This window comes from Pteropus alecto, unplaced genomic scaffold, assembly GCF_000325575.1.
Source record: "Pteropus alecto unplaced genomic scaffold, ASM32557v1 scaffold45, whole genome shotgun sequence".
Taxonomy (NCBI): domain Eukaryota; kingdom Metazoa; phylum Chordata; class Mammalia; order Chiroptera; family Pteropodidae; genus Pteropus; species Pteropus alecto.
The window spans coordinates 10,610,944-10,624,030 of NW_006442491.1; the positions used below are offsets into that span (position 1 = coordinate 10,610,944).

The window sequence follows — 13,087 nt, forward strand, 5'->3', positions numbered from 1 at the left end:
GGTGGAATTTGGGTTGTGCCCAATATGCCACATCTATAGGGACCACTTCACTAGTTAATACATAGTAATAGTAATATTTTGCATTTGTATAGCATTTGCAGTTTATAAAATGTCCTGGGAACGGATGGAGCACCTAGAAAGAAACAATTCTGGTGAAAGCAACAAGATAAAGGACTGCTGCTTAGCTGGCTTCATACCAAAACCTCTCTGCAGTTGTCAGGTAGAGTCTGCCTTACGTAAATAACAGGAGCTGTCAAATGTGCGCGCGCTCTCTCTCTCTCTCTCTCTCTGTCTCTCTCTCTCTCTCTGTCTCTCTCTCTCTCTGTCTCTCTCTCTCTCTGTCTCTCTCTCTCTCTGTCTCTCTCTCTCTCTGTCTCTCTCTCTCTCTCTCTCTCACCTGGTCTCTGTGTTCTGTGTCATGCCATTTGACCTTGGGGACAAGCTGAAAATGGACACCTCTCTCTGCCCCACCATGACATTTCCTGTGCAACTTGTATCCCCACCACCCACAGCAATCCAAGGCCGTTGTGGTTTTACCACTGACTCCTTTAACACATGGTCTGTATTCCATAGCTCATAATAATCACCAATCCTTACTGAGTGCCCATTACCTGCCAGGCAGTGTGCTAAACACATTACATGCATTATTTATTTTGATTTGAATTAATCCCACAAAGCCCAGAGTCACACAGCACATAATTAACAAGGCCCAGCATGCATCCTGATTTGTTCCCTCTCACGTCCAGTGTCTCTTCTATGTGGGCCAGGTGATCTGAGGAACATCTTTCTTCTCTTTTCTCAAAAATACACCCATGCCTGTTGATGCTTAAGATTCCACAATTCTATGTCAGAAAGGATGTTTGTGCTTATTTGATGCATTAATGTTTAATGAGCACATTAACTGTAGCTCCTAAAAAAAAAAAAAAAATCATGTTGAGAAGGAAATTGACCCTTTGTAAACTGGGGGCCTCGATAATGGGCTTCTGAGAGGTAAGGGAACCTGAATTGCTGGAAAATTTTCCCTGCCATTTATATGTCTAAATCAACAAATATTTTTGTAGATTTTCTTTGAGATAGCTCTCTTAGACACTGAGGGAAAGATTAGCTTAGAAAGTAAAGATAAGATAGAGATCAAATTATTCCCTCAAAGCCAATATAACAGAACAAATGAGCCTCCTTTTATTCTTTACTCGGAGTTAAGTTTAATTACTTTATCCAAAAATATATTAACCTACATGCAGATACAATTTAAAGAAACAAAATAGACATTTTGAAAAAGGTCTTGATAATTCATGGTTAATGGAGGCATAATGGTTCCATTTGGCCCACTGGGCTATCATAAGGATGCATGTTGATGGTTGATTAAGATAAGCAGAGGTTTCTCCACCATCAGCCTGATACCATCAAGGTAGGAAGAACACCTTCATCTCTGCCTCTTGAGCTAAGATCCCAAACTCCTAACATTGGCAGTCACCTTAGGTGTCTGGCTTTTGCCTACTTTATGTGACTCATCTCTCACCAGTCTATGTGGTAATCATATTGACATTCTTTTTAGTTCTTCATATACTCCCAAGTGCTCAATATCCTCAGGCCTTAGCTTAGATTTCTGCAAGAAATATTTGTCAAGTCCCCACATGTGGATATGATCCCAGTCTTCTTAATAGTCTCCCATGCATTAACCCCAGGTTCATTATTCACACTGATCATAACTGCCTATTCATGTGTCTATACCTTTAAATATTTTGTTCACCAGGTATCCACAAACTAGTGCAAAGCCTGGCCCACAGTGAGCACTAAAATATTTTTTTCATTTTGAATTAACTGCAAATTTGTTTATTAAACTAAGATAATTTTTTCTAATCAAACAATAGTAAGTAGATCCCCAAGCTGCCTTCATCCTTCTAAGATAAGCTTGCCATTCTTTTGTGGAAGGAGGGAGAAGAGAAATTTAACAGAGATTAGAGCTAGACTCTGTAAGACCAAATAAATTAATTCTACTTAGCCAACAGGTAAATACAGGATTAGGAGTCAAAAGGCTGCAAAAAAATCCTCTTCCTTGGCATGTGCAGAACGCATGACCAGCTCTGAAACATCTTCTATTTTTCCAGACAGCTATTGTTGCTTAATTGTGCATCAAAAAAAAAAAGAAGGAAATTTGGGCACTCCCAAGTCTCTCTCCCACAGAAACCTGTTTCACTAGATGCATTTTACATTGCTGCAGAGGAATTTATGGAAAAGAGAAGGGGCTGACAACATGCATCCTCACAACTCCAGAACAGACGTGCAGGGCTCATAAGAGATTCTGCTTTTGGTGTTTTCCTTGTGTTCCTCTTAGAATTGCTGTGTCATTCATTGAACTTGCATTTTGGTACTTGTATAAAGCATTCCCTTTGTGGTTCATTCCCAGTCTTAAACCTGGCATGTGACCACATGTAAATGTGTATTTTTATGGTCCTATAATCTCAGGACTTTTAAATCTCCATTGCTTAAAGGCATACAGTGAGCTCAAGTGGAAAACTCAGGAGGTTTCTGATCATTTAGAAGCAGTTTATGTGCTGGTTCTAAGTGCCTTTGCAACTTCAGTCCTTGCAGGATCTAGGGCATAGCAAAGATTAAGTCCTGGCACCTAATTAACTCTTCAAGGCCTTAAAACAAACATCAAAAATCATTGGAAAATATGCAACCTCTTTCTATTTAAATACTTCATTTGCGGATGCTGTATCTGCTTACTCACAGGAAGGTGTTCTTTATAAGAGTTACTCCTATTATATTGTCAGTCTATCTTCAGAACGCATATTTTTTCCCCAAGCTTGCATGGGTCTCCTTGGACAGCCTTAAGGAAAGGTGGGATATCATCAAGGAAATAAAATAGCAGAGAATTGGGCTCAGTATCCAGGAAATGGATTCTCCTATGTCTGCAGAAAACCTTTCTAATAGCTTCTCAACTCACATTTCTTTTATTCAAATCTCTTCTTCATTCCTATAGTTGAATATTTTGCGATCTGGGTCAAGATCCAAAAGGTAGGCAAAATGCAGAAACAAACCAAAAAAAAACCCACAAATCTATTTCATATTCAGATTCTGTTTTTCTCCAAAATAAGTATCATTTCCTTGGCACTGACCACAGGGGATTACAAATCCAAAAAAAAATTTTTTTTTTGCAAATATTAATTTGCTGTATCTATCTGTCATTCAATTAAATTTTCTATCCCCAATACTCTTAAGATGTTTTTCCGTAATAAAACTGCATTTTCCATATGCATAAACTATTTGCTCTTTAAGCCAAATTGGTCAGTTTTTTTTTTAATCCACTTCAACTTTTGTTTCTCTCTTCTTTTTTCTGCTTGTTTTTGTTGTCATTGTTTTGTTTTTAAAAATCCATTTGTTTCTGAAGATTATCATAAGAAAAAAAATAGACAGCAGGTTTTGAAGAATAGTATAAAGTCATACTTAAAGTCAGGTCACACAGCTCCACTGACCGTGGAGATATCTGTTCTGTGGGTTTGCTCAAGAATTCAGAAGCTGACAGCCTCATCAAACCACTGTGTACTGGGTCCAAGACCCCCCCCAACCTTTTGGTCAAGGTCTTCACTTCCAGATCCCTAGATTCTGCATTCAAGGACTCCACGAGGAATGGGTGGGAGAAGTTGGATTTCTACCACTCCACATTTCTATCATGAATTTATTTGTGATAAAAACTCCCAACCAGGGTTTGGTTTGGTTTTATTTTTGTCCATTTTCTTCCTCTTTGATGTGTACTGTTTACACTGGCAGACCATTTTTGATCCAAGTGGACAATCTTACTTATAGCGCTGTTCATTTCAACTTGTTAGATTTGGCCCAAACTCGGCTGTCATGACCTTTAGATTTTAACTCAATCTTAAAATCAGCTTAAGTCTATTACTCAGAAATTGTGTTCTCTCTCAGCATTGTGAACATACCACACTTGATAATCATACTTTCAACTCTTTATCCAGAGCTCTGATTACTGTGTTGGTAAAGGCAGTTCAAGAGACAAGTTTTGGTGTCCACTGTTATGACTGGATTTTAAAAGACTGGGTTTTTATTGATACAGATCTTCAGATAGGCATCAGGAAGAAACTTTGAAAGTAAAACCTGGTGAGGGATGATGGAGGTGTTACATTTCCAGCACGTGAGTTTTCTAAAGATGGGAGGGCTCGCAAAGAGGGCTAACTTCTGATGAAGTGAAGGTAAAACTAAATAACCTCTTCAGGTCTTCACTGGGTTTGTGAAATTGTTTTGTTTGGTATCTTGAAAAAGACAATGATCCCTTCTATACAAACATTTCCATTTTGCATATCTATACTTTTAGAAAAAAGCCCGAGAGAAAGAAACAGTCTTGTGGGAAGTTGATTCTCATTCACATTTGGGGGGATTGCCCTACAGTGGGGTCTTTTCACTATCTGGCTCTATGCATTTCAAGAACAAGTAGGCAAGACTCTTCTTTCTTTGGTGGAGACTCACATATATCTGAGTCTCTAATAGTCCCTTCCAACATAGTGAGCAAATGTCTTAGGCCATTTTATTTATCTGCTTATTTATGTATACCTGGAGTTGCACTACAAATTGAAGTGGATATCCAAAAGTAAATGCAAGAAACAACCCTCTTCAATGCAACCTTCCCTCTCTCTCCTTGAGGCTCCAACCCACTTTGATGGGTATTAGAGCGCAGCATGAAACTTATGTTATTGACACTTGCATAAAACGGAAGTTTTCTTTCAATATTATGTGTACTTATGAGGTGTCTGTGGCTTTGAAGGCATAAATGATTATGCTCTGCTGTACTCATGGGATGTGATCAAGTTACATCTATGCACAAAAGAATCTACATTGCACCTTTTTCTGTATTCTTAAATACTTGAAATCCAACAAGAATCTTCAGGAATTACTGCACCTGTTTTTCAAGTATATTTACATTGTGCGCACATTCATAACAGTCACATTCTCGTGGCATTTATAACTTTGGGTAAATATTAAGAGAAAGGAATTCAGTGAGGTTATGAATGAATAATTATGAAAAACAATCTAGATCTCAAGAAAAGGAAATTTTGGATTTTATGTTAAATATTGAATCTTGTCTATAATGAACTCGCTTCTTTCTTATATAAACCTAATCATCTATTAAAATTAGTGTGTGAAAGTTTGATGAGAAACAGAATTTTTACATAGTCTCAAAGTATCTCCCCACAGAATAGATATTAATTACAATAAGAAAATTTACAACTTAATAGTTAAGAAACCAAACAGATACCACCTTAACCAAGTGATCAAAATTAACATCAGTAATGAGATATCAACATCACGTGCCTCTTGACACGGTGTACTAAGAAGAACACAATACCACTTCTCTGGTAGTCCTACTAAAAGTGCACAAGCTGAAAAGAACCACAAGGAAACGTCAGACAAACCCAAACTAAGAAATCTCTTGAAAAATAACTGGCCAAAACTTTTTTTAAATTTTAAGGTCACAAAAGACAAAGAAAGCCTAGTGAAATGTTTCAGATTAGAGGAGAATGTGTATAATTGAAAACTAAATACAACATATAATCCTGGATTGTATTCTGGACCAGAAAAAAGATATTAGTGGAACGATTGGTAAAATTTAAATGAGGTCTATCATTTAGACAATAGGGTAGTATCAATGTTAATTTGCTGATTTTGATCATTGTACCGTGATTATAAGAAATATTAACATTCTGGGAGTCTGGATGAGGGCATACTGAAATTATTTATATTACACTTGTAACTTCTTTATAAGTCTGAAAATGAAAAAGTAAAAATGAAAAGTTAAAACAAAAAATTAAAGCCAAAAATATGAATAAATATATTCACATGTGTGTCACAGCTGATATATTGCTAATAATAATAATAATAATAATAATAATAGCTGAAAAATCTAGAAGTCTGAGAACTACCGAATTAAACAATATGTAAGGACTCCTTCCATGCTAAAGTTTTGCAATTCCAGGAATCATGAAGTATAACAAATCAGACTGTGTCCAGATGAATTACTTTAAAAAAAAAATCCGGTTAAAGGTGAGAGTGAGAATTTATTTTAATTCCTTACATCTTTCTGTTTATACCAGGGATGTAGGATCAGCTAACACTTTCATGAGAGAAGGTAGTTGTTTGAAATGAATGTGCTCTTGTTTTTTCCACTAGTAGGGACATATCTACTATTTATATCATTAATATATTTTATTCTAGATAATACATAATGTTGATAATCCAAATTATCCATACTCATTCCAACCTAGATTGGCCTGACACCCAGCTTCTTGTTTCTCACAGTTGGAATGTTCGCAGATTAAAATTTTCATTTCAATTCCCTCAAATATTCAGGAGACAAATTTGCTATTAGGAGCGCAAAAAATAATATATAATATATTATGTGGGACCATTTGAATATAACACGCATCATCGTGCCACAATGTTAATTTTTTTAAATAATGTATGTACTTAACTTGGCAATATCCACACTCTAAAATGAAGGTAAAAACATATTTGAATTTGAAAACAAATTTCCTGGCTAAGATTAGCTTCGGAAATTGTTTATCATCCTTGATTCTTACACTTAAAAGCATTGTTTTAAGGAAGTGTTTCACGTTGTTTTTACCAAGTGTACTCTCTTCTGCTGCAGACTCCTACAACGGTGGGAACAGACTGGAGACAGCACCATGGCTTCTGGCTTTTTCTCTGCTACTCACCAAATTTCCTCGGCTTCCTCAGCTGTAAATAGAGGATATTGGGCAAGAAAATCTTAAATCTTATAATATGGACCTCTTTAGCAGTCCGATGAAGTCTGTGATCTCTTCTCAGTATAATGTTTTTAAACAGGTAAAAGAAAATACCTACAATTACCAAAAAAACTAATTATATAAAACACAGCACTTAAAATAATTTTGAATATGTGATATAGTAATATATGTATTTTCTTTAGTAATGTATTAAATAATAATGTCTAGCAGTAGATCTAATGACTACCATAATTTCAAAGAAGCGATGAGCATTAATGATATCTTGAGATAATCTACAACACTATAATGTGATATAAAGACATCTTTGATTTCTACTATGTCAAAAGTCACAGGAGTAGGTGATGTCCCGGTGGTTTGTTGCCCACATTTGAAATGGAAAAAATAATAAATTTCAATTAGAGTTTAATAAAAACAAAAATTTAATTATTTTCCCAACCGCATTCACAGATTCCCCTGGATTCTCTCCAAGGATCTCCTGGTTACAAATTTCTGGACCAGATGACCTTCAGGTTCTCTTCTAGCCCTGTGAGTCTGTCATTTCTGTAATCTTCTCCAGCCAGGCACCTTGAGCAGGACCCTAGGCAGCCATGTGTATGTGTGTGTGCCTCTCTCTAGGGACACAAGTTTAACGAGATATCAAAATATTTCACTTGCAAGTCTTGGCTGCTGTACAGCACTTAGCAAAGCAGAGCCAGTTTTCCTGGTTGAGATTGGTCAACATCAGGTTCATTTGTCTAGCATTTCACAAAATATTTTCCCACATTTGTCCAACTACAGTTTGAAGGCTGTAATTGACAATATAAATGTGCCCTAAGGTAGAAAGTCCGACCCCATTTCCCTGAGTGATCTCCAGGGTTGGCCATTACCATGCAGATGCCCAGAGTCAAGGGATCTCCATGGATCTGCTAATTATTCCCCAGGCTTTTTCACCAGCAATAAAAATCCCATTTGTGGCAGCTCATTTGCAGAACAGCCCCCATTTTCACAGTGGTGGCATTAATTAGCAAAAACTTGTGAAAATGACCAGAGTTTACAGGTTTTAAGGGGAGAGAAAGAAAGAACCCTGAGCCACTTCTAAATATTCTTATAAATTCCCTCATAGCTATCAAGGGCTAAAAGCCCCCTTGTCTTAGTTGCTGTGATTTTTCCTGTTTGTAGTCCTAAGTAGGAATTAATTGAGGCCTCGGGTTTCCATTAGAATAGTGACTTTGGTGAATCCTGAATGCGGAAAGACGGTGAATTTCTCAGATAATCAATCACCATTTCCTGATGGCCTACTGATGCCTCACACTGGGGCTGGAAAAATCCTGGATGTTCTATTCTTGAAGGGAAGATCCCTTACCCAGTGGGGTGCTCTAAAAACAAACCATCTCTCCAGTGTTCCAGGAGCTATTCCAGATGATGGCATTGGGCTTTGAGGATCGGAGAGTGATGAGAGGAATCCCTGCCCCACCCCAACCTGGAAAGATACACAGTCTTTAACCTTAGTGATATCTGATATACCCACGCAAAGATAGAAGCCGATGGAGGAGGAGGAATGAAGCTGGGAACATTTTCATCAATGATTTTATCAAGTCTTTATTTTAAAGCAGTTATGGGGTTTTTGTCTGTTTTTGTTTTTAAGTTATGGAGCCTAATTTTCTATTTAACAGCTATCCACCAATAGAAAACTGTCTGTCCTACTCTTAAAAATCCAGGACTTAAGCACATCCAGAGCAAGTGTGACTCTAGCTCTACTTCTGAAGGGTTAAACAAATGGATAAAGGGTAATAAATCTTTCCTCTTCACTTTCAATGAGTTTCAGAATATTTTCGTCCCTAATTCCTACCCTGAGCCAACAATCACTGCTGACTTTAGCTAAGAATTTTATTATTTAATTTTTTTATAGCTGCAATGCGAGTTTCCCATGCAGTTTTTATTAACTCTGTTTCATTGCAAGGCCTTGCAAGCAAAAACAGCCCTTATTTTTATTTGGAGAAATCTATTTCAGTGACAATCTAGCCTCAGGGCAGCTATATGTCAATCTCTTTGCGCTTTTTTTTTTCTGTTGAAACAAGCATGGGAAAGTTGCAAGACAAATGCCACACAGGGCAGGGCTGAAGGAAGGAGCATACCAATCCTCATCTCTAGTCAGCTCAAGACCAGAAAGCAAAAGAAAAGGGAATGAAGGGAAGGTCCAACAGTATAAGGTGGAAGAAAACTCCTATATGTCTACCAGCTTTTATTCCCAACAGACGGAAGGCCTTAAATTCTCACCATTTTTCCCAGGACTGACATTATTTGGGATAAGGCTGGAATATAATATCTACAATAAGAAGCATGTCTTCTTAAAAAGGTAATAGGAGCTAAGTGCCTGATGTTTCTAGGTTGCCATCCCGGGGCTTCCTTCCTGAATTGTCTTGACTATGATCCCTGAAATAAAGCCAAGTCAGTCAGAGAGGCACCTGAAGGTTGAGGGTAGGGATTATGAGAGATCAAACTCCAGCAACTCACACTACAAAATGGTGGTGTAGCCAGGTGTAAACATCCTGAGGCCAGGTTCCCTAGACATACACAAGCTTGTCATAAGAAGCCTCATTTGCTTAACCGAAAACGGTATTTGAAACTTCAACCCCTAAAGCTAAATTCTAAAAACAAATGGGAAACTATTGTAATGAGTGTAGGATGGGGACATGAGTGACTTTGAATGAACCAAGCATTGTCACAGATCTCTACATCTTTATATGATTTCGTTTAAACTTCCCATCAATACTACCAAGTAGGCTGTATTTTTACCATTTTATATATGAAGATGAGGTTGGCAAGAAAATTAGCAGCCATATAAACAGTAATATAAGTTATATGTTCTCTTTATCTGGCACATAGGAAAAAAGAACGCTTTCTCTTTTCCCAAGACAAAGTCAGAAGGAAACCTAAAGACCATCTGGTCTCATTTTTCAGCTGATGGGTAATAGAAAAGGAACAAATCTGGCCCACAATCTGTTTTTGTAAATAAAGTTTTTTTGAAGCATGGCAACACATGTTCATTTACATATTGTCTGTGCTTTTATATTACAAAGGCAGAGAGTTGAGTAGCTACAATTAGGATCATATGGCCTACAAAACCTAAAGTATGTACTATCTGTCCCTTTACAGAAAATGTCTGCCAACCCCTACTAAAGATCAATTTGAGAAGAACTGACATCATGATAATTTAAGTTTTCCAATCCATGAATATGAGATATTTTTCCATTTATATAGGTCTTCTGTTCCTGCAATGTTTTGTATTTTTTAGTGTACAAGTCATGCACATTTTTTGTTAGAAATAAATTTAAGTGTGTTATGCTCTCTTATGTTATTGTAAATGGTATTTTTTATTTTATTTTCCAATTGTTTGCTGTTGGATATACAAATGCAATTGATTTCTGTATATCAACCTTGAGTACTAAAATCTTACTAAACTTACATATTAGTTCCAGCAGCTTTTTTGTAGAGTCCTTAAGATTGTCTATGTAGATTAAAAAAAAAAAAAATGTCATCTGTGAACAAAGAATTGTATTCTCCCTTTCCATTTTTATGCCTATTTTTCTTTTTCTCACATTTTGCACTGGTATGACCTTCAGTAAAATGTCAACGGTTGTGGTAAGAGTGGACTTTTTATCTTTTTCATGATCTTAAGGGGAAAACATTCAATAGTCATCATTAAGTATGATGTTAGCTATTGCCTTCTCCTTGGATTTTAAAGTTCTTCACTCTTTCATTTCTTTGTACCTTTTCACAGAATGATTTTTTTTTTTTTTGAGAGAGAATGAATGAGTGAATAAAAAGCCTAAGTAATCAGATATCGGACTGTTTACTAATTGAGTCCTGCCTTATTGGTTAGTTAGCCTGTCTGATAAAGAAAGAAGAAGATAGGGGAGTCAGAGAGAGTAGTACAAAGAGTCTTCTTCCAGCACTGTTGATCTTTCAAGAGAAAACCTTGAGTAGGAGTGGAAAACAGCACAATTGCTTTGGAAAACTGCTTTCTTATGGTGGTTTCCTATGAACTTAAACATATATCTGCCCTCTGACCCAAAAAATCCTTTCTGTGAATCTGCACACGAGAAATAAGTGCATGTTCCAACAAAAGACTTGTACCTAAACTTTCATACTAGCCTTATTTGTAATGCCGAAAATTAGAAGAGACGACCTAAATGTTCAGCAAGAATGGATTTTAAGTCATGGTGTATTCATACAATGGAATAATACTCATCACAAAACAAAACAAAACAAAAACAAACAAACAAACAAAAACTCCTGGTATACACAGCAATGTGGAAAAACCTCAAGACCATTAAATTAAGTGAAAGAAGCCAGACTCAAAATAGTGCTTACTGTTTTGTTCCATGTATGTGAAGTACTAGAACAGGTAAAACTAATCTATATTGATAAAAAATGAGAATAGTTGTTATGTGGAGTGAGCAAAGGGTCAGGAATTGACTAGAAAGAGGCAGAAAGGGACTTTCTGAGGAGATGAAAATGTTCTAAATCTTAATTGTTCTGGTGGACCCATGGGAGTATATATTTGTCAAAACTCAAACTGTATACTTAGGATCTGTGCACTTCACTGAATGTTACTCCTCATAAAAATAAATTTAGGACAAGCAAACCTCTGGAAAAGGCAGAGCATTAATGAATAAGTCTTCAACTATGTAATTTTAGACAGTTGGACCTCTGGTACAAAGAAGATGTGCTGGGGGCCAAGTGACAGCACCAAGGATTAGCTCAGTGAGCTGGGTTTGGGCCCCACAATCTCTACCAACAGACATCCCCCAACCAATAAACACACAAACTAAGCAAAAATGATGTATGTGTCAAGCAAACAGCTTCAAGGTAAGTTTTATATACCCTTTTCAAACTGAGTTGCAGGTCCCTAGCCCTCCTAATCATAAATTCAGGGAACCTCAAATCACTTAGGCAGCCAGTCACCTGGACATAAGGTACCTTTTTCTATCTGTTTGCAAACACTTGTCCATCCTTCCAACTTGCTGAATTCACTCAAATGTCCCATGCACTGCTGTAAATCATTAGGCTAATTGACTACATGAGTAAATACAATCCAAGTAACCTCCTTATGGAGGTGCTGAAAATGTAACAGATGCCCAGGAAATGTCAGATATCACTATGGCTTTTGTTTCTACCTTTCCCTCTAGCTCTCCTTCTGTTCCACTAAATCTGGAGGGGCACTTGAGGAACAGCATCATGGGTATGTTTTCTTGATATCCCTAGAATTTTGGAATGAACCATAGGAGTCTCCCGGGAGGTAAGAGACCAGAGAGTAGAGTTTTACTGTGAGGACCTAAACTCTCACCCAGGTTCACCATACCCTAGAATTTCCAGAGGGTTCTTGAACACCAACATTTTATACTTAAGCAAATTGAGACCCAACACAGTAAAATGGGTTTCGCCAAGCTCCCCAACCTGTCAGAACCATGTTAGGACTTTGAACCTTGCTACACTTGCCCCTTAGGCTTACAGTCAGCTATCACATTTGGCAGGTGCTCAGGAAATGTTTTCATGAAATGTGTACTGCATGGGGAGAAGCTGGTTCCTTTTCACAGTAGTGACAAGTTCAAAATGTGCTTCAATAAATTGGTTCATCTATACAAATTGAAATGTATTGAATCATGAGGATATACTTTGATTTTTTAGAACTAGATTCTTTTTTTTCCAGGTGAGAATATGTTTTGTTTTCTTGGGTTACAAAGAGGAACTTAAACAACTGAATTGAAATATCTGCTTTAATTTTTAGTGCAGGAAAGGCAGTGTAACAGAAGGGAAAAATTAGAGACTCGGGGGTTAATTCACCCTAGGTTCTGAGCTAGAACGTGTTACCCAAAGCTGCTTCATATCTGTGGATCATAATTGCCTACATTGCAAGGTTATTGTGGGAGCCTGAGACTGTGACTAACATAACAAGATCACAACGAACAAATGTGTTTTTAGTAAAAATAGAGCTTCTACTTTCTCTAGGCACATGGGACAATTGGCTCTGAGCCCCATCACCCCCAGCCCATCACCCCCTGACCTAATCCAAATCTATCCCCAGGTCAGAGGTTCAGAAGCAAAGTGGATCATGAGGACAGTCTTAAGCCAAAGCAATGAAGTCACATTCTGGTCCCATTAGGAAACTAAAGAACAATGACGCTTAAAGTATCAAGAGCAAGCAAACAAAAGAGGAGATGGCGGCCTAAGCTCCAAAATTCAAACCTAGAGCAAGCAATGATTCCAAAACAGCCTCAAACTGGGGCACAACGAAGCATTATGTAACCAGAAGGCTCCTTTATTTA

At 37.2% G+C, this 13,087-nt stretch overlaps 1 long non-coding RNA gene across 1 annotated transcript in view; it reads right to left on the reverse strand.

The window, feature by feature from the left end:
- LOC112470957 overlaps positions 1-13,087 on the reverse strand; it is an 86,738-nt gene that overhangs the window by 52,152 nt on the left and 21,499 nt on the right. The gene's annotated exons all lie outside the window — the stretch shown is intronic.